This window comes from Helicoverpa armigera, chromosome 19, assembly GCF_030705265.1.
Source record: "Helicoverpa armigera isolate CAAS_96S chromosome 19, ASM3070526v1, whole genome shotgun sequence".
Classification (NCBI taxonomy): domain Eukaryota; kingdom Metazoa; phylum Arthropoda; class Insecta; order Lepidoptera; family Noctuidae; genus Helicoverpa; species Helicoverpa armigera.
Genome location: NC_087138.1, coordinates 7,621,759 through 7,640,932, shown reverse-complemented (window position 1 = coordinate 7,640,932; position 19,174 = coordinate 7,621,759). Strand labels below are relative to the sequence as shown.

General features: G+C 35.0%; 1 protein-coding gene across 2 annotated transcripts in view; it reads right to left on the bottom strand.

The window, feature by feature from the left end:
* LOC110373290 (ubiquitin-like protein 3) overlaps positions 1-19,174 on the bottom strand; it is a 149,094-nt gene that overhangs the window by 85,499 nt on the left and 44,421 nt on the right. The gene's annotated exons all lie outside the window — the stretch shown is intronic.

Genomic DNA, 19,174 nt, shown 5'->3' with positions numbered 1-19,174 from the left:
TTTCACGAGTCAACAGCGCGGTAACCATGGCAACAATAAGAGAAAGGTAAGCCACAAATCATGCGCCTATGGACAGGCACGACGTAAAGACAGGTAGATGCTAATATTGCCAGCAAAACATGAATGCATCTAGCGTTTTTGTTTTGCTTGATGAAAGTTTATTTTAAAGTGAATTCAGTATGTTATGTATTAATGGCGTCCGGGTAGCGGTTCTCATACAAGGAGATCAGCTAGCTGCGCAGGACATTTATTGCGTAGACATCAAAACACTCCCTTTTCGGAAAGAAGACGAATCTCAACGTAATGCTGCAAAATTCACTACGACAACGACATTTAACACATCGAATCAGCCCCTATCAATCGTAACCTAAATTCCTTCAAATAAGCACATCAAATACTAAATAAAACCTTGACATTGAATGTCGCTTGTAAGACAAAGGAAGCAGCACAAGTGGCACAGACCAGCAATCATGATTATAATCAAATCATTGTCTTCGAGCAAAGATTTCCTCTATCGAATCACTGGAGTAACTGTCTCTGACGTCACAATTTCTGTGACGTACCAAATGACCTTCGTATCTTCATGTATTACATTAATTAGGGAAAATTTGATGGCTTAAGATGTATGATAAAGAAAATTTTTCATATGGTATCTAGTTCTATCATTCATTATGAGTGGAAAATAATATTTTTTTTTAGGTTCACAAAAACGTTCTGATGTTTTTCCTATGTTCAGATTATGTAAAACCGATTATTCTGGGAATTATGTAGGTGAACAAATTTCATGGGAAGTGAGGCTTAAAAAGTACTCAATTTTACATTTCAAATATTAAATCCTTTTACAAAATGTCAATTTAAAATTAAAACGACGGGAAAATCCCTTTTTCAGATTTATGTTATTCAACTGGTAAATCTGTTTTTGGATTTTCCATTTTTGGTTTTCACATTTTTCCCTCATGTTACGTCATATATCACATACTAAAAATAAAGGATTGTCTATGCCAATCTTTTTTATCTACATAAGAGCTTTTTGTTGATTTCTTCATCTCTTTAGTCTTGGTCCACTAATTATTACAACTTACGTTATGACGTAGGTCTAGTTGCCGCGGGTTCTCGGCCTAAAATAATTAGGACATTAAAACTATAATAGCTTGTTTGTATGTTAGTAACATTTAAACATGCGTGACACACCGACACAGTAGACAACAGTTTAGAATTACACAAAATAACAGACAACACGCGACAGTAATGACTCTTTTACACAATTAAAGGTATTAACGGAATTCAATCAACTACTCGTAATGTAACAATACCGTTTGATGGCATTGTAAATTCAAACACTATTCACATAGTAATAAGATTGGAAATCAAACAATCACGGTTCACAAACACGGTAATGAGAACGAAAGTTTTGATGCGCGGACGTTTTTGCAACAATAAATTAGCAATTTGATACATTCATTCGTTTCCGATTATTATTAATTAACCAGAATCAGCAACTAATTACCGGCTCAATATTCAGCAGGCGGCTGTATGCGCAGTTTAATTAAATTAAATGCATACGCATGTTATGTAGGTACCTAGTTTTTTCAGCCTGGAATAGTATACTTTAATATTATTGGACTTAGATAAATCTGGTTCTTCAAACCTAAAAGACAGACATGTGTTACTTAATAGGGAGTTTGCAGCATCTCTTCTTCTTCCCAGTAAAGCACATAGGAAGTGGTGAGAGGTGTGCGTTTTGGAGGCTGTCTCCTGTGTGACTTTAAGTTTATTATCACAGTAGACTACATATTTCAGTCTCTTCGATACAATACTTAAAGTACGTATAAACAAATAACAAACAAGCTGCACTTAGCGCCTTTAATTTTAATAAACATTGTTCAAACAGTTCATAAGTAGACGTGTAGTATGCTCAGACGCCAGTACTCTGGCTTTGTTACACGTGCTCGCATATCGGATGTGATCAAGACACACATTCATCTATTTATGAATACCGTGGCTACTTATTGTTTAAGAAATATAAGTTATAAAGTTAGTAAACGAACTTGTAATATTATTTATAGGCAGTAGTATCCTTACTTGGTAACGTTCAATTAGGTAACTATTATAAATGCGAAAATATTTTTGTGTTGCGCTTTTTCGTCAATACTTTTTTTTTTTATTTAATATTTACATTGGGGAGAAAGGGTAACACTTATGGTATGTCTGCGCCTTTCTCCTGGCTGGTTTTGGGTTGGGGAGGGGTTTTAGATGTTGTGGGTGGTTTGAGGAGGGATATGTTTTATCAATTATATAATATATACATACATAATAAATAAAATATAAAACTAAATTTACGGATATGGTATAGAAATGATGGGATGATGTAATGTTGGGAAATGGTGGGATGATGGTATGGTAATCGGCGGTTACAAATGGGCTAGTTGTTGTTGTTAAACCGCTTGAGCTGCCTAACAATCTGAAAAATGTGATTGTGTTTCGTCAATACTGAACCGATTTAAACGTTTGGTGCATATCGTCATAGTCGAGACTTATATAAGAAAGGAAATAGGCTACTTTTTACCCGATTGCGGGAAAGGATTCTCCCGGGGGTTAAACCGCAAAGAACAATTAGTATAACCATAATTGGTAAGTCACAAACCACTCAAGTTGTCACTTAAACAAGTCTTTCCAAAAATATCTGTCGGTAACTTTGTACTCCTCAGTTGACAAGACCGTGATGCCAATCAGCTTAATACGTCACGTGTAAAATATTTCGTATATTTTTGTGTCCGACACTAACTATACAGTATGAAAGCAGAAGGCACACTAAGTCAAAACCTTATCGATTTCTACAAAGGGTGTTGTGGTTTTTATCATTGAAGACAGTCTTTGATTACGTTTCCAAACCAGCTACATTATGTAGTTCATCTTCAATCTTGTGGTAGACAGCTAGAGCTTCGAAAAATAAATGAATCTACTTATTACAACCATTTCAGTTCATCTAAATACATAAGCAAACATTGAACGTCAAAAACGGGAACTTTGGTGATACTAGTGGGACTTTGGTAATACATTTTTTCGTTCTGACAGTACCTCTCATCGTCACCTTTCAATTTTCGTGTCACGTAGGGACCGGGGACCGACGAATGACGATGACGGTCTCAACACCGATTCTTTTATCCCACGTCAAAGTGCCAACAGATTTTAATTGCCTTTTAATTAATTTGTAATTACGCTTTGAGGGTAATGGCCAGCCATTTGGTTTGAACGATGATTGGTCAGTAATTTAATTGTTTTAACGATTTCATTGTATATTCATAGGCCTAGGATTTCCTGAAGCCGTGTACAATATGAATTATTCACGTTAATACGCAATCGAGTCTATTTAGCAACTTTTCACGGCAAACAATATCGATTTCGAACAAGTTCGTTAGGTTAGGTTAGGTTAGGTATATTAATGAAATTTTGTATTTTAGATAAGTGAGGGGGTCTCAACAGATACTAGAAATTTGATATGCGTAAATAAAATAGATTTTGAGTTACAGGGGGGTCGAATTTGGCCCGAAATGGTTCGTGTAATATAACCCACGGCCGGTGTGTCGCTTTTTTTGCTCGAACTTGGCGGACACACTGCCGTGCCATTTACTTACTACGTCAATTTTCTGATTAATTTATTCACTTTTGTCACGGGAATGCTTACTTTTTGGGTACATAGTGAGTGGAAAAAAACAGCCAAAGTATTACTAAACACACAAAGTATTTGAATTTTCTGACGCGGTTCTAAAAATGTCTCACGCTCCGAATTAAAATGTCAATAAATATCAGTCTATTTGCGAATAATTGCTAGTCATGTGTCATCGCCGTAATTAAACACACGTTATACTCAATTAAAATAATTGATTCTAAAATGCATGAAGAATTAGTTTGAAAATGTCAATGTCAACGGAGGGGCGAAGAGGGGACGGATATGTAGACAATCGATTTTTGCAGCTCTACTTTGTCACTATGTCGACAAATACAACCTTGGTATAACATTATCATAATTATTTCACATCACCCCTGTTATCACTGGCACAAATTAATTCGCTATACTTTGACATAATTTATTATTGTTCAAATCAATAACATGGAATAGGTTTTTGTTTACGATAACAATAAAAAGTGATAAGACCGTGAACTCGGGTAGGTCGGGTCATGCAAATGAAATCCGGTGCAGATTGGCTCGCATTGGTTCCAATTGTCGTCTCTGATGTGTACGGGACCTTGTAACACCAATGAACCGTGGTTGCCAAGTGCTTTCAGTTTCAATGACTTTGTTCAGTCAGGCCAAATGCTGTAAGAGTTAAATCAATTATACGAAGTTTATTTATAAAGTCTATTTAATTAGACGTCACACATTCTAAAGTCGTTGATGCATAAGAACAAACCTGGTCCAGAAATACTTCAATTGCTCTGAGTAGAAGAAAATGTAAAACGTAATGTCATAAGTCAAAGCAAGAGAAGAACATTCCGTCCTCTATTTTCTTGCTAGCACATTCAAGCTCGTACAATGTCTATGGAAGCACACAAGAATATCTACACACAGCCAGACGGACGTGACGGAATTATACGAATTCCTAATGGGCACGGAACCCTAAAAAGGGTTCTTTAACGTAGTTTTTCCCCGTGACACGGAATGTTGTTCGCTCTAGTTGCACCTTATGTAAATGATGAGATGTATGCTCCTCACTGAGGGGTCAAAAACGTGAGTTCCTGTTTTAGTCGAGAGGGGTAAAGTTTGAGGAAATGCAATGTCATAGTTTAACATAACATCATGCCCGTTTCACCGAAAAGTTTGGCGTAAAGCTCACCTATGTTTTGCCGATGAGGTCTTTTTAATAGAAAAGGGGAGATTATACGTCCTTCGTTTTCGTAATTCGTTTCGTAGAAGGAAAATGTAAGATGAATTTATAGGATATTTCTCTAATACATAATTTCCGCTTATCCTTTCAATACACAGACGCGACGTTAAACTAGTATTCATAATAATATTCTCGTCACGTTGCCGCGGTTGTGTATGCAAATGACGATAATCCTGTTAGCAAAGATATACTATTGCTAGATCCGGGGAAGATGTATGCCACGAGCACTTTGACTCAGTGTTTGTTTAGCAATTTGTAAGTCATTAACAGAGTGTATACAAACAAAGTGCTTAGGAATCGTGGTGAGACACGTGTGAAGTATTGTTTTACATCTAGTACTACACGCCAATTGACGACCTGACACGCGTTCTTAGTACCGCATTATGCATGACTTTCTAGTTCCAAGTTGGGACAAAACATAGAATAGCCAACTAATAATAGTCAAGACGCCTGGAGTCCAGCAACAAGTAAAATAAAGATGCCAAAAAACGTTTATGCTTTGGTATCTCACAAGTTAACTTGGCTTAATTCAAGTGTCAACCTTATTGCACAAAATTGCTTTATTAGTAACGCCTTTCAAAATGTAATCAATTTACTGACCACCTGCGGCTAGCAATTTAATGTAACATTAAATAGCAAATGTACCATTTCAGTTTAAATAGAGCAATACGATTGAACAGTTCAATTAATATCAAATATATTTCCCATTAAAGTCCACAAAGAGATGTCAAATTAAAAGATTAATATCGTACAAAAATAAGAACTTGTTTACAGCAAATACAATATTGGCCGAAGAAGCGGCGCACAGTAGATCGACGCCATACAAGCGTTGGGACATAGGATATTTAAATATCCAAATGTCAATTTTTGAAAAACGAGTTATGCCATCGTATTTGTCTTCTTATTAGCTGTTAAAAATGTTACTAGCATTTTCTGATTGGACTCTTACATCGAGAGCTATAGCGCAAAATGTGATTTAAATGTATGGGAAGTGACTTAAAAATTGATGTATCTCGAGATTCCCTTCGCCTTTCGACTTGATTTTTTTATATGGTAATAAGACATATATTTGGCACATTTTCTTCAAACAAACATGGTGCGATAAATGTGCCCGTTTTAAGATACAAGTATAGACCGATTTTTGCAATATCATCTACATATTTATTTATAAGTTTCACATATTTTATCTCTGAATCTCACTTCAGTGGTGACTCACTGATATGGTCAGGCCATAACTCATTGGTGCACCGATAATATAATCTCTGGAAATAATTATATACTACTAATGAGGTAATTTGTTAATTTTTGGTAATTTGTTATTACCTAAATTTTAATGAGGTGATTAGCTATTTTTTTGGAAAATTAGCTAATTACTTATAAAAGACCTTTTTATTGTTTACAATAAGAACTCGAATCGATTTTTAACATACCTACCCTCATTAGTGCCAATTTTGGAAACCATATAAATAGGCGCATGGTTGACTGAAATTAAATGAAATAAAAGCAGTCGTTTTTTATGAAAAACAAAAAAATATTTTATTGTCACGCTTAGTTACTAAAAAAATAATAAATTACAAATAATAAAATATGTAAAAACATCAAAATATACCTACAATTCTATTACTAAGATATTTATTGAAGTACTTAACTACAATTTACTAATAACTAATTTCATAATGATAAAGTAAGGACAAAATTTTAAATTGGTTGACACTAATATTTAGACATGATAAAAACAGTAAAAACAAATATTCAATATAACAAACAAAACGAAGAACAGCATCATAAAGCATCATAAAAATCAATAGTCTAAAAGAAAGTGTTAGTCACAGAAAATATCATCATCAGATTCTATTTCAGATTCTTCAGAATCGCTATCAGATATTAAATTCATAACGTCACAAAATTCTACTTGATTTTCTTCTGTGACTATCATTTCATAAACTTCTTTAAACATATTTCTCTTTACGTTACGATCCAATTTTGGTCGTATGGTTGTCAAAAAAGGATCTGAAGTGAGAAGCAGGTTATGAAGTACATCTTCATTACAATTAATACTACTACTTTTTCTCGAGTGAGACTCTCTAAATTTACGAAAATCTTTGTTTCTCGCTTCAGATGCTTCTTCTGACAAAAAACCGATTGGCACTATAGACAAATGCTCAATTATATGAGCTCCATGAATAAGCAACTTATGAATACTCACAGGCATATAATACCATGGATAAAGATTGGTAAACATTTTTGCAGTATCTATACAGAATTCATTAAATTTGTTTACAATAATTTTTTCACCAGAAGAAATACATTGTAGGATCACACCAAGTCTTTGCACTAAAGCAACGTCTAGTCCAGTTATATCAGCAGTTTTGGCTGGATCTTGAAAGAACCTTCTAGCTGAGTTTCCGTTGTTTGTCGTCCCACTGCCTTGTTTTACAACGTCTAATAATAAACCAGTTTCTTTTCTGAATCTGTCTTGAATGTTCTTTTTTCTTTCATCTACAGATTTTTTGGCATCGTCTCCTCTTGATTGCCAAGATTTAATGTCTAATCTATATGCTATATGAAGCAAACATTCCATGGCACGGATCCATGCATGAAGACTGCTTAATCCATATTTATACATATCTTCGTCCACTGGTTTTTTCTGAACCAATTCTATATTGTTCATTTCCTTCGGACGCGCCTTACACAAATCGCAAACTGCTGTAGAAGTGCCAGAGATATAGGATGCCACTTTTCCATCTATCATTGTCAAGAGCAATTTATGCTTGATAGTTGCATTTTCACATTTCGTTGGATTTAAACATTCTATTTCTGTTTCTATATTAGTCATTTCGTTTTTAACATTAAACTCCGTTTCTTTCATGAACTTCTACATAATGGGTCGGCAGAAAGACGTTGATGAAGGCCGTTGGTTTTGCCAAATAATACATCCATCTTGAGTTGTGAGCTTCAATGGCACAAGACTCGCCATGAACACGCTTTGTAGTTCTTGATTTGAACAATCCGACTTTTGTTGATGTACACTTTGATTTGAGGCTCCATCAAACCCCCATTTGCTTATTAGCAGGAGTTCATCTTTGTCAAGACTTATGTCCAAACACTGAATAAGTCTATTTACAGAAGTTTCTGTTATTGTTACAGCACTGTTGTCAGGGTAGCACTTTTTCTTCTCTTCTTGAAGTTTATAATAACTAGGGTATTTACAAATTCCTTCCTTTTCACTGAAATCTCTTAGTGTTATGTATCGAAACTTTGATAGTCTTAAAGTGACATATAATGCCAAAGCTTTTTGGGATGATATTTCTTTCATTTCTCCAAATTGAATAAACTGCTTTACTTTAGAGACTTGCTCTGGATTTTCTAAAAGGTACTGCAGGATTTCAGCCACATCTTTTTTTCCAGATGATTTGAGGCTCGTTTGAGCAAGATTTCTTCCGTGCTATAGGGGCTGCAACTCGATTCTGTGCGTCTTCTTTTTTGTTTGTTCGATAATTCTTCAAAAGGTTTGCGGCTTTCTATCGAAGTAGATGTAGATGCGTCGGAAACCCGACATTCCGGATTCATCACAACATTTGTGAAAGAATCGGATGTTGTCGCTGTTGGTTCTTCAGATGCCTCGTCTATTTCTTCTTCGGGTATAATAACATTCTCTTTCCAATTTTCTGGCCATTTGATATCTGCTTGCAACCAGGAGGAATACTTCCGCATAAATGCTTCTTGATTTCTTGAAGATTTCATCCATTTAGCATAGATCCGATAACAAAATCTACGACACCATTCTTTAAGTTCTTTTTCAACTGCGTCTCTTAACTGAAAATCACTATTGGTTTTCAGAGACGTAAATAATTGATTATAGTCCTGAATATCACCACCTTCACGTAGAGAAATGTAAAGGTCGAGGTAAGTACCGAAACCGTGAAAAGACATAATGACAACACTCGGATGAGGATGAAATTACAACTAATGCTCTTCAAGTAATGCACCTATTTATATGGTTTCCAAAATTGGCACTAATGAGGGTAGGTATGTTAAAAATCGATTCGAGTTCTTATTGTAAACAATAAAAAGGTCTTTTATAAGTAATTAGCTAATTTTTCAAAAAAATAGCTAATCACCTCATTAAAATTTAGGTAATAACAAATTACCAAAAAATTATCAAATTATCTCATTAGTAGTATATAATTATTTCCAGAGATTATATTATCGGTGCACCAATGAGTTATGGCCTGACCATATCAGTGAGTCACCACTGAAGTGAGATTCAGAGATAAAATATGTGAAACTTATAAATAAATATGTAGATGATATTGCAAAAATCGGTCTATACTTGTATCTTAAAACGGGCACATTTATCGCACCATGTTTGTTTGAAGAAAATGTGCCAAATATATGTCTTATTACCATATAAAAAAATCAAGTCGAAAGGCGAAGGGAATCTCGAGATACATCAGTTTTTAAGTCACTTCCCATACATTTAAATCACATTTTGCGCTATAGCTCTCGATGTAAGAGTCCAATCAGAAAATGCTAGTAACATTTTTAACAGCTAATAAGAAGACAAATACGATGGCATAACTCGTTTTTCAAAAATTGACATTTGGATATTTAAATATCCTATGTCCCAACGCTTGTATGGCGTCGATCTACTGTGCGGCGCCGCAATCTCGGCGGTAATTAAAAACTCGCCCCTTAGGAACAAACTATGAGAAAGTGGCACACAACAAGCGACAGAATGGTTATAACAAGGCTATAAATAAACTAAGACCTCTTGAAATCTTAGATCTTATCGTAACAGCTGGCCTTTAGTGAATCACAGCTTCTGTCTGTTACGAGTGAAGCGAATAACCACAATTTGTAAAATGATAACATAATTGACAAACAAATACTTATGAAATACACAAAGTTTCGAGTGGTTTGATTTGAACAGAATCACAACAAGGATGATGTATCTGAGCGTTTGATACATGCATGTGTTGGCACACTTTGAATTGCGATGACAATTAAAGTTCTCACAAAGATAAAATATCCTTGTGTGTCCACAATTCGGTCAAAAGCACTTTTGGTAATCTGAAGTGCCTTATCTGATGATTTCTTCATCTTACCAAAGAAGAAGCCAAAATAGTTTCGCTAACTGTGAAAAACCAGCATTAAGCAGTAAAACAAGAAGAGAGAAAAAACTCCGCGGTCCAAGCTACGTAGAAGTTAAAATGAGTTGTAAATGTAAGTGAAGACTCAGTTGCCAACAGGTGATAATGAAAAAGTTAACTGATGTTACTGAGAACTTGACAAACAAACAAACTTGCTAGTGTTGGCAAAAGGGGAAATCTGATTACGACAGTTTATGCAGACTATGTTTTTAGATTTTATTATGCTGACGACAGAGATAATCCTAGCTGTGAACTCACAGATGGTAAAAATACAAATGTTACATTAGTTTGCAGCATTTTTATAGTCAAGGTGACACATATAATTTCTTGTAGATTATTTGACACTGAATCTAATTATGAGTACAGAGTGCACTAAAACGTCGGGATTTAGTGATATACCAATCTCACACATTTTTGAGGTAACCTTTTTTTTGGTAATTTCTAACAAAAGCATCATTTTTGTCAACAGCATCAACTTTATCTCTACGAGTATTGATAACCAGTGCAATTTATGTAACTGTAGTTTATTCTCAGAATGTGTTTGACACATTAAAAACATAAATAACAAAAATTCTGTATAGGTACCAGCTTTGTTACACACTGTATTCGACAATGCTTTGTGCCTATGACAACTATTGAACTCTCAGTAATAAGCTTTACAGTATTAAGCGAATCCAGTCCATACTAGGTTTTCGGTTTGAACAAAGGATGTAACAATTTTGGCATGTGATTGCACATTTACATATGTGTTCAGTAGTAATTTGGAAGATTAGTTCAACAAGATATTATGAACGTGTCTGGGCGATTCTAGATCCTTACTGAGATAATAAATGTGAAAGTATATTTTTTATTTCTTTCTGTCCGACGCGCTTTCACGCGAAAACAACTGAACCGATTTAAATGAACCTTGGTAGGTTCAAAGAAACCCTAGATCTTGAAAGAGGACACAAGCTATATTGTATCTTTTTTCGAGAAACAGGTCTCTCGGGACGCAGGTGGAACCGCGAGCAACAGATAGTGTTATTTACTGTTTAGTTCATGATTACGGCGAAATAGCGTATTAATTAATTAAAGCGAGGATAGCGTCATATGTGGCATTGTTCAACATGTCGGGAATTAGGATTGCAACGTCTATCCAATCAGAGTTTCTAACATTATATTCATGAACACAAACAATAGTACCAAAGAGGTGAAAAAGGTCCAAAGAATAGGTTGTAAATGTAACCAAAATGCTGGAATAACGGGCAATAAACAGGAGCGTGCAATAATCCGTATTTAAAACGCAAATGGTGCACACCACTGCTTCCAGACTTGATGCGTGGCACCTAAAATTGGGCACCTGCTTTGTTGCCGAATTTCCAAAGCCCTATGCTATTAATTCCACGTAGATGGAAATGCAAACACAAGCGGCTTTTCATAAACAAAATTTCCAAGTACGGTCTTATTTGGACCTAATATGACCAACATCCTGGGCATTTTGTAATATACTGATAATTCCCCGAACTGCATTTGCCTTATAATAACGTCAAAGGTAAATGATGTTGTTGGAACTCTTTGGGAGTATGCACCTCATAAGCTTTTTATATTCGAACAATGTTATTTTTTATATTACTGACATGTGTCATTAATATCTTCAGATACATGAAAATGTATCTCTGCAAGCGACGTTTCATTTCCATTCCTATTTACAGTCAGATTTCTTCTAAAGGTTTCCTAATGCAATAGTTATTTTCTGTTAAAAGAGTTTTCTTAACTGTAAAAGCACCCCCAAGATACCTCACCGGTAGAGAAGATTAAACCTCGATACCGAAGCGATAGTCTACGTCATTTCCTCATCCTCCCTTACCTGTAACGAAAGAAAACAGATTAAAGGAAAACAAGTAAGGTACGGTAACCATATAAACGAGAACCTTAGAAATAAAGACTGGAGTGAGATATTTGCTACAGTAATTTTATTCTGGAAGTTGATTCGTCAAGAAAAATGTTCTGAAAATTAAATTGCGTGTTTTCTTACTTTCCAGCTAAATGAGATGTCGGCACAGAAATTATGAAACGTGCAATTTTATTTTATTTCAGAGTAAGCAACTACACCCAGTAGATAAACTCGCTAGCCTACCTTGCGGTCTGTTTGCCCAGCTTTCACATCAAACCTATTGATCCTATTTAAATGATATTTAGTAAGTACAAAGATAGTTTGGAGCCTAAGCAAAGAAACGGGCAAGGCATACTTTTTTTCTAGGTGCGAGAGATGGTTCCCTGTGGAAGTGGATGGAACGGCTGTACCAACTACACCTCTATCGACTGAGTCGATTCGACTCCGATGAAGGGTCCAAATAAACTGGTGGAATCGTATATCGTATGTGAAGCGTTCCATAATTGTTAAGGCAAACATGGGCCTTGTTTTTGTCCCTCAAGGTAATGAAGATAAGTTTCCGAATTATTGTGCTTCCTTACATAGGATGGGATATGGGTCAATAGCAGTATGTTTTAGGGGCATATAATGGTAGAACAAAGTTTGATGGTATTTGTATTGTATATTCATTTATACTGAGAAACGTACATAATAAATACATATTGCTTAAAACTAGATAATGCTCTTTTTGAAATAAACGTTTTAGTTATCTATGAATAAGCTTCGGTTATTAAGCCAGAAATTAATATGAGTATTTTTTTTAATTAGGTGCCTTTTCCAACTGACTGCAGTGATTTAAGAATCAAAATCTTATTTGGTCCACCACTTTTCTGTGAATAGCCATCCAACATCCAAAGAAAAAAATAATTAATTCTAATTTGGAAATTAAACAGTTTGACTAAAAAGACAAATCGATGCATCAATAAATAATCCAAAGCTGAAATAGCCAGTCGCGCTGACCCGATAACCTAGATACGGTTAATCTGAGAAGTATCCGCCATTACCGAAATGGTATAATCGTATTTTATAGTGAAACGTTTTATTTCACCTGTCACTATTTATCATAATAACGTGAAGGAAGAAGGTGAAAAGGTGTATGTTATGATTTAGTATGTTTTCTAATAAAGAAAGGAGGTAACTCCCAGTTCGGACATAAAGACTTTTTTATCAAAATACAATGAACCTAATATATGAATAGTCGACGTCAACCGTAACGAAAGTTAGAATTTCATACCATAAAATATACCGCTTACTTCAAAACCAAAGTGCCGAGCACAACAACACTAGTTGTCTTCCTAAAAAATAGAATAAATAAAGAAAGACAACCATAACTCGAAAAGCAATCAAAACTATCGAGTGTTCCAATTCCAAAATCGTGTTGTTTTTCGTCCGAAATCGCCGCGGGCACCAATCGTGAGCTCCCTGTAATTTCCGCGCACTAACAACTATTGAGCGCGCCATTGTTTCCAATCTTTTCCACGATTTAGCAGTTTCACAACACGCTTCACCGGAATCCGACGTTTGAGCGTTCTTTGCGCCCTGAAATTACTGCAAAATACTGCATTTAATCAACATTAAGAAAGGTATCCCCTCGGGAAAAATGTTCACAAAAAACCTTGCACACGACGTTCCTTTTCTCTTTGCTACCGACTGTAAAAAGCGGCAGCTAAATTAAGATAACTTAAAAGTAATGTAAAATTCCACGGGATGAAGAATTTTCACTTTTGGAAACAAAGAATTAAATTATATTTCGTTCAATTTCAGACATATAACAAATTCTTCTGCTTGCTGTACAATTAACAAAATAAGAGTGTCGCTATAATAAAATTTCGTTTGGAACATAAATTGTGTTTTATTAGAGGCGAGCCACGCGGAAGACAAAACGAGACATAAAAATGGTCATACGATCGACTGACTAATCTACAGATCCCAGCCGAGATAATCGGAACGACAAGGGTACCGGCCTGATCGTGACAGCGATCTTAGAACAAATTTATTGTCCCGGAGAAGTTTATTTTCCTCAACATAAAAACTTTGTGTATCTTCCAGCAAACTTGCCCAAATTTTGCAATTGATATTCAGATCACACGTGCGTTCTAAAACCATTGGCTTTAGAATTTTCACAGGAAAGGGGACATAAAGGCGCAGGGACCGCCAAAAGGGGTCCAGTAATGAGTGTAAAAGCACTTCGGTTGAGGAACGTTACTTCGCTTAGCAAGTTGCGGTGTGCGAAGAACGAGACAAGACTATAAAATGGAGAAAACTTAAACTTGGTATTAGCAAAAGTTCATTTAATCGGCTCAAGTTTGATGGATAGGGCGATTAAACAAAATAATTAAGCTCAGATAGCAGCCATGAATTTTAGACGCAAATACCATACTTGGTGAACTTTAAATAAACTCCAGTCTCAGTGCTAACCAATAAATTAATTTGTAACAAGTTTAAGCAATTCAATCAATCCACAAAGTAGAATAAAATTACAAACGCTTAAACTGGTGTCGTGAGACTAAATAAATCACTGGATTTAAAACACGAAACCGCGACATCTTCCAATCGTTTCCAATTGAATTTGTATGCATTAATGTACACATTTTGGAGCACTCAAGTAATTTGTAAATCGTGCTATGAGATTTTGTGAAAATCCCGTTAACTGTTACAATAATATACAGACAGACAGCCTCGTCGCCAGAGTCTTCGCTTGAGACGGCCCCGTATAGACTGTGACCCATTTTCCAAAAGAGGGCACCCGTTTCGACGCATTATACCTATTTTTGAGTTTAACCAAAAACGTTCAACTGGCACTATTGTCTAGGTTGTTCAGGACTTGAAGGCGAAGCATAGAAAAAGATGTTGGCGTCTTTACAAGCGTTTTATCAAAGTTGATCTCGATTTTATGAACATTTAAAATGACTGTGGTGGTACATGAAATAATCTACTTGCTCGATAAACTGAAATGTTGAAGCTTCTGTTCATTTAGGTAAATGTATTTTCCCGGAATTTTCAGAATGTTCGCTATCTTTACTGATAGCTGTTTATAAGCCATTATGTATATTGAATTATCTGTAATGGAAAACGTTTTACCCAATAATAAAACGCGATAAATTCACTCCTATTATTTATAAGGTCTATAAAATGATGTTCTTTTAGCAAGGTCGATTTCAAAGGACATACAAGGACTAAATCTACTAATAAACCCTCAACCACTTTCTAAAAGAGTATTAGATACTCTGAGAAAAAATTTAAACAGATTCATTATTCGAACTGTCCTACAAATCCAGCTGACTAAATGTGGGATATCTCCCATTTAACTATGACTAGATGACAGATTCAAAGTCGGGACATAGAATAATAGAGCGGACACGGCCAGGAAATGAAACACTGGTAATAGATGTTATAGATGGAACCTTTAGTTAGACAACTTACTGGGAGTTACTGGAAATTCCATTTACGGCCGATCTCAATAACTTACTTACCTTTAACCATCTGTTACATTACCGATCTTTAGTAGCTACAACCGCATTTGTGCGTTTCAATAAACTAAAGATAGATAGGAATATCAACCTTTACTTTGATCCACATATGGGAGGGCTTACCGCTTACCATAGTTAAGTGGATCCATAGAAAAAAAATAAAGAGCGTCTCAATAACATTTTGACCGTTAACTTTAGTTTGTTTTTGTTACTGTCAGTTAAAAATTTGCTATCTCCCGAAATCGGGCGATTAACTGCTGGTTTACGTTGTAATTATAACTTATTTCATAATAAAATGGATTTGTTCAGTGATGAAAGTGATGAGATGTATGAAGCTGGTGTATTTGATTCTGCGACACCTACAGTATCTGGTGATTGCAGAGTATACAGTCGCATTAACTATGAAAGCGAATTTTCTGACTCGGAATTTACATTTAGATTTAGATTAAATAAAAGTAGTGTAAATGAGTTATTAGTAAAAAATTTACCAAATTTTATAAAATAGTTGCACACTATACTCCATTAGCATTAGAAATTTAAGTAAACCTTTTTTACTGTTTGTTCAACCGATTTTGACTTCTATTCCGTAGACAAAAGAACGGAATTGAAAGCAAATTATTTTTAACAATACCAAGTATTTACTGCAGCCGCCATTAATCATACTATTAACGCAATAGAAAAAAATCAATTGAACAAATAGTAAAAAAGGTTTACTTAAATTTATAATGTTATTTTAAATGGAGTATAGGTACTTTATAAATACAAATGAGATTTCCAACCAAATCACAAAAAAAAACAACAAAAAAACTCGAAACAATTCAAAACAGATGCGACTGCGAGCGAGCGCGGGAATTTGACTTTTTTTGCATTTTTTGTGAGGGAAGGGACCTATCTGTCTTTAACTGTAGATAACGTTACGGAAGTTTTGTTATTGAGACGGCAGTTATTGATAGATCAAAAGTAACAGTAAAACTCTGGTAGCTAACCGAGTTTAACTCTTGGTAGAGTATTGAGATCGGCCGTTATAGTTTGATCCAGTCACCCGAATACCTGTAGCGAATTTTGCGAATGTTTTGACTTTAAGAGGAAACTTTGGACTTGCACTGCGAGTTTGGTTGTCGCCAAACTTTTCGTCACTGAATATTGTCCGGGTTGGTGCGCAGTTACCAGTTTTAGCTTCCTGCTGTTGCCTGGATGGTTCATACGCGTACCATTATAAAGTTGCATTATTAGGTTGTTTGGTATTAAGTTGCGCAATGCCATCGAGTTTTGTGAGAACTGTATCTAGAAATATTAGGAAAAGAAGTATGACCAAAAATGTTCTATTGTATAACAAGGACATTCTGTCTTAGGGGAAAAGAACATACATAATTGTTACTTGGACAGTTCCAGTAATTCATATTAAAAATAATATATTTTAGTTGTTTGTATGGGACATTTCTGGAAACAACGATAAAAGGAAAACAGTATTAAAACTCATATTTGACACACTCACAGTATAATTTTGATCTGGAGAATATTCGTCTTCAGAAACTTTCGACTTTGAACGACTAAAGAGGCTTTTGTCTTTCATTTTTAAACAAGGACAGTACCTACTTTAGTTTCACTTGAAACTCGAGCAGTGAGACAAAGAAAAACATTTAGAAATGTTATTCTTTAAGAAGCTTTACAGATTTTTAAAACTGTCTACTAAAATAATAACAAAGAAACAGCTCCTATCAATATGGTAACTATTTTTGAAGTCTTTAAATATACTTTTAAAGTTTCTATGGTCATATATCTTGTGGGCAATAAAATAGGATCTTATACTTAAGACTGCTAAAAAGGTGAAGGAAAACATCTTGAGGAAACCTGGACTATTTAGTCTGCAATCACCAACCCGCATTGAGCAAGCGCGGTGATTAACGCTCAATCCTTCTCTATGTGAGAGGAGGCCTGTGCCCAGCAGTGGAACGATAAAAAAGGCTGTAACGAAAATAGGATCTGCACCTATGTAAGGTGCAATTGGCATGTCAAATACCAATCATATAGCTAATCATCTGTAAATTCCTGTCTGCGTATAAATAAACAGAGAAAATTATGCATGATTTGCTGTGACAATTGATTCGATGAAATCAATCGTGCCCGGTTTTAGGTAAACATGGATTGTTTCGCAGTGTGACGAAACACAGAGCGCAAACAACGGGCTTTTGTGAGAAAATTAATAATTAACAAAACGTAATAACCTCCGAAGATGTTTCGATATCATGATACGTGAATCATCATGGAATATTGAGAATTCCTCATTATTAGTAACATTCGCCGAATATTCCAGTATAGTCAATAATTATTCATTACCATAGTTATGTCTGCCTACGTGCGGCAATATTCGTACCATTAATGAAAACGTTTTGAGTTTCTAGAATATTATGCCTGAAGAAGGTAATGCAAATTATTGAGAACCTATATCCTCACAGAAAATGAATTTTTGAGGTGCAAAATATAAGGAAATACAGGTTTTTAGTTTCTGTCCAGTTAAATGCGAAAAGACCAACTGACGACAGAGGATTTAGTTTTTGTAATATTTAGTCATCATTGGCGTTTCGAATTTACCCATAGAACACATCTTGCTGTAATATGAGGGCCTAAAGATCATCCCAAGACTCTATGACATTATCTATTTTACTTGAGGTAGCAGAAATCCAGTTATACCCATACCCAATGTTTGAGGATAACAAAGATATCTTCATACTTCTAATGACCTATATTCCGGATAAAACAAATAAAACGATGATCTAGTTAAAGTTAATACCAGCACCGTTAGAGGGTGGCGACATTGTGCGACCTTGTGGCCGAGCCGCGGCCAATCGATACTGCGACAGTAGCACAACACTACTCGATACTAATCGCATAGCTGTGCAGTTCTCAAGACTAGATTCTTATCGATACGTGAATGTATAGATGAAGAAAGGTTCTACTTCGCTGCCCGTTGATGTAGATTTAAAAATAAATGAAACATCGAAGTGAAATCATTTATTTCATTTAGGCCTTTACAAGAACTTATGAACGTAAAAAAATATAAATAGGTTTGATTCTAGTTGCCCATTCCAAAAGTAGCTTTATGTAGAAGAATTGGCAAGAAACTTAATGGTATCATCAACAAATGGAAAACTGCATGATCAGTAATTAAAACAAAGAAACAGATTACATAAAATCTCTTCATTTAAGAATATTGAAAATATAAAGAGCACTTTCTTAATAAATAATTTTTATTACCTAGGCGTTGTGTTCTTGGTAAACCAAATTACTTGAAAGTCGTTGAAGCTACTTGTTGCTACATCAGTCTTTTACTTTATTTACCGACTTCAGTTTTCAACATCAATTTGTAAAACCAAAAGACCGTTTTTTCGAAGAACAATTTATGTTTATTGCCGAAATATTATTTCTTCAGTAAGTACTGCGTCAAAATAAAATTAGAGCATTTTTGATGAAAATTATAGCGGGGGGCAATATTTTCTATGTTTAGTTCAATAAGTTTATTAAAGGTACAAATAAGTAGATCTATGTTAATGAAATCAATGTCTTTTCATGCGAATCGGAGTCAGTGTCGTTTGGCATTCAAAACAAAGGAAATAAGAAACATGTCGGATATCCTACCATGTAATTATCGTATCAATTGGCTCTTCTGATTATTTTTATTTAAATGGAAGTTCATACTTAACTAAATACTGTATACATACATCCATGGATACTTCGGTACTGGGTTTTTCTGCT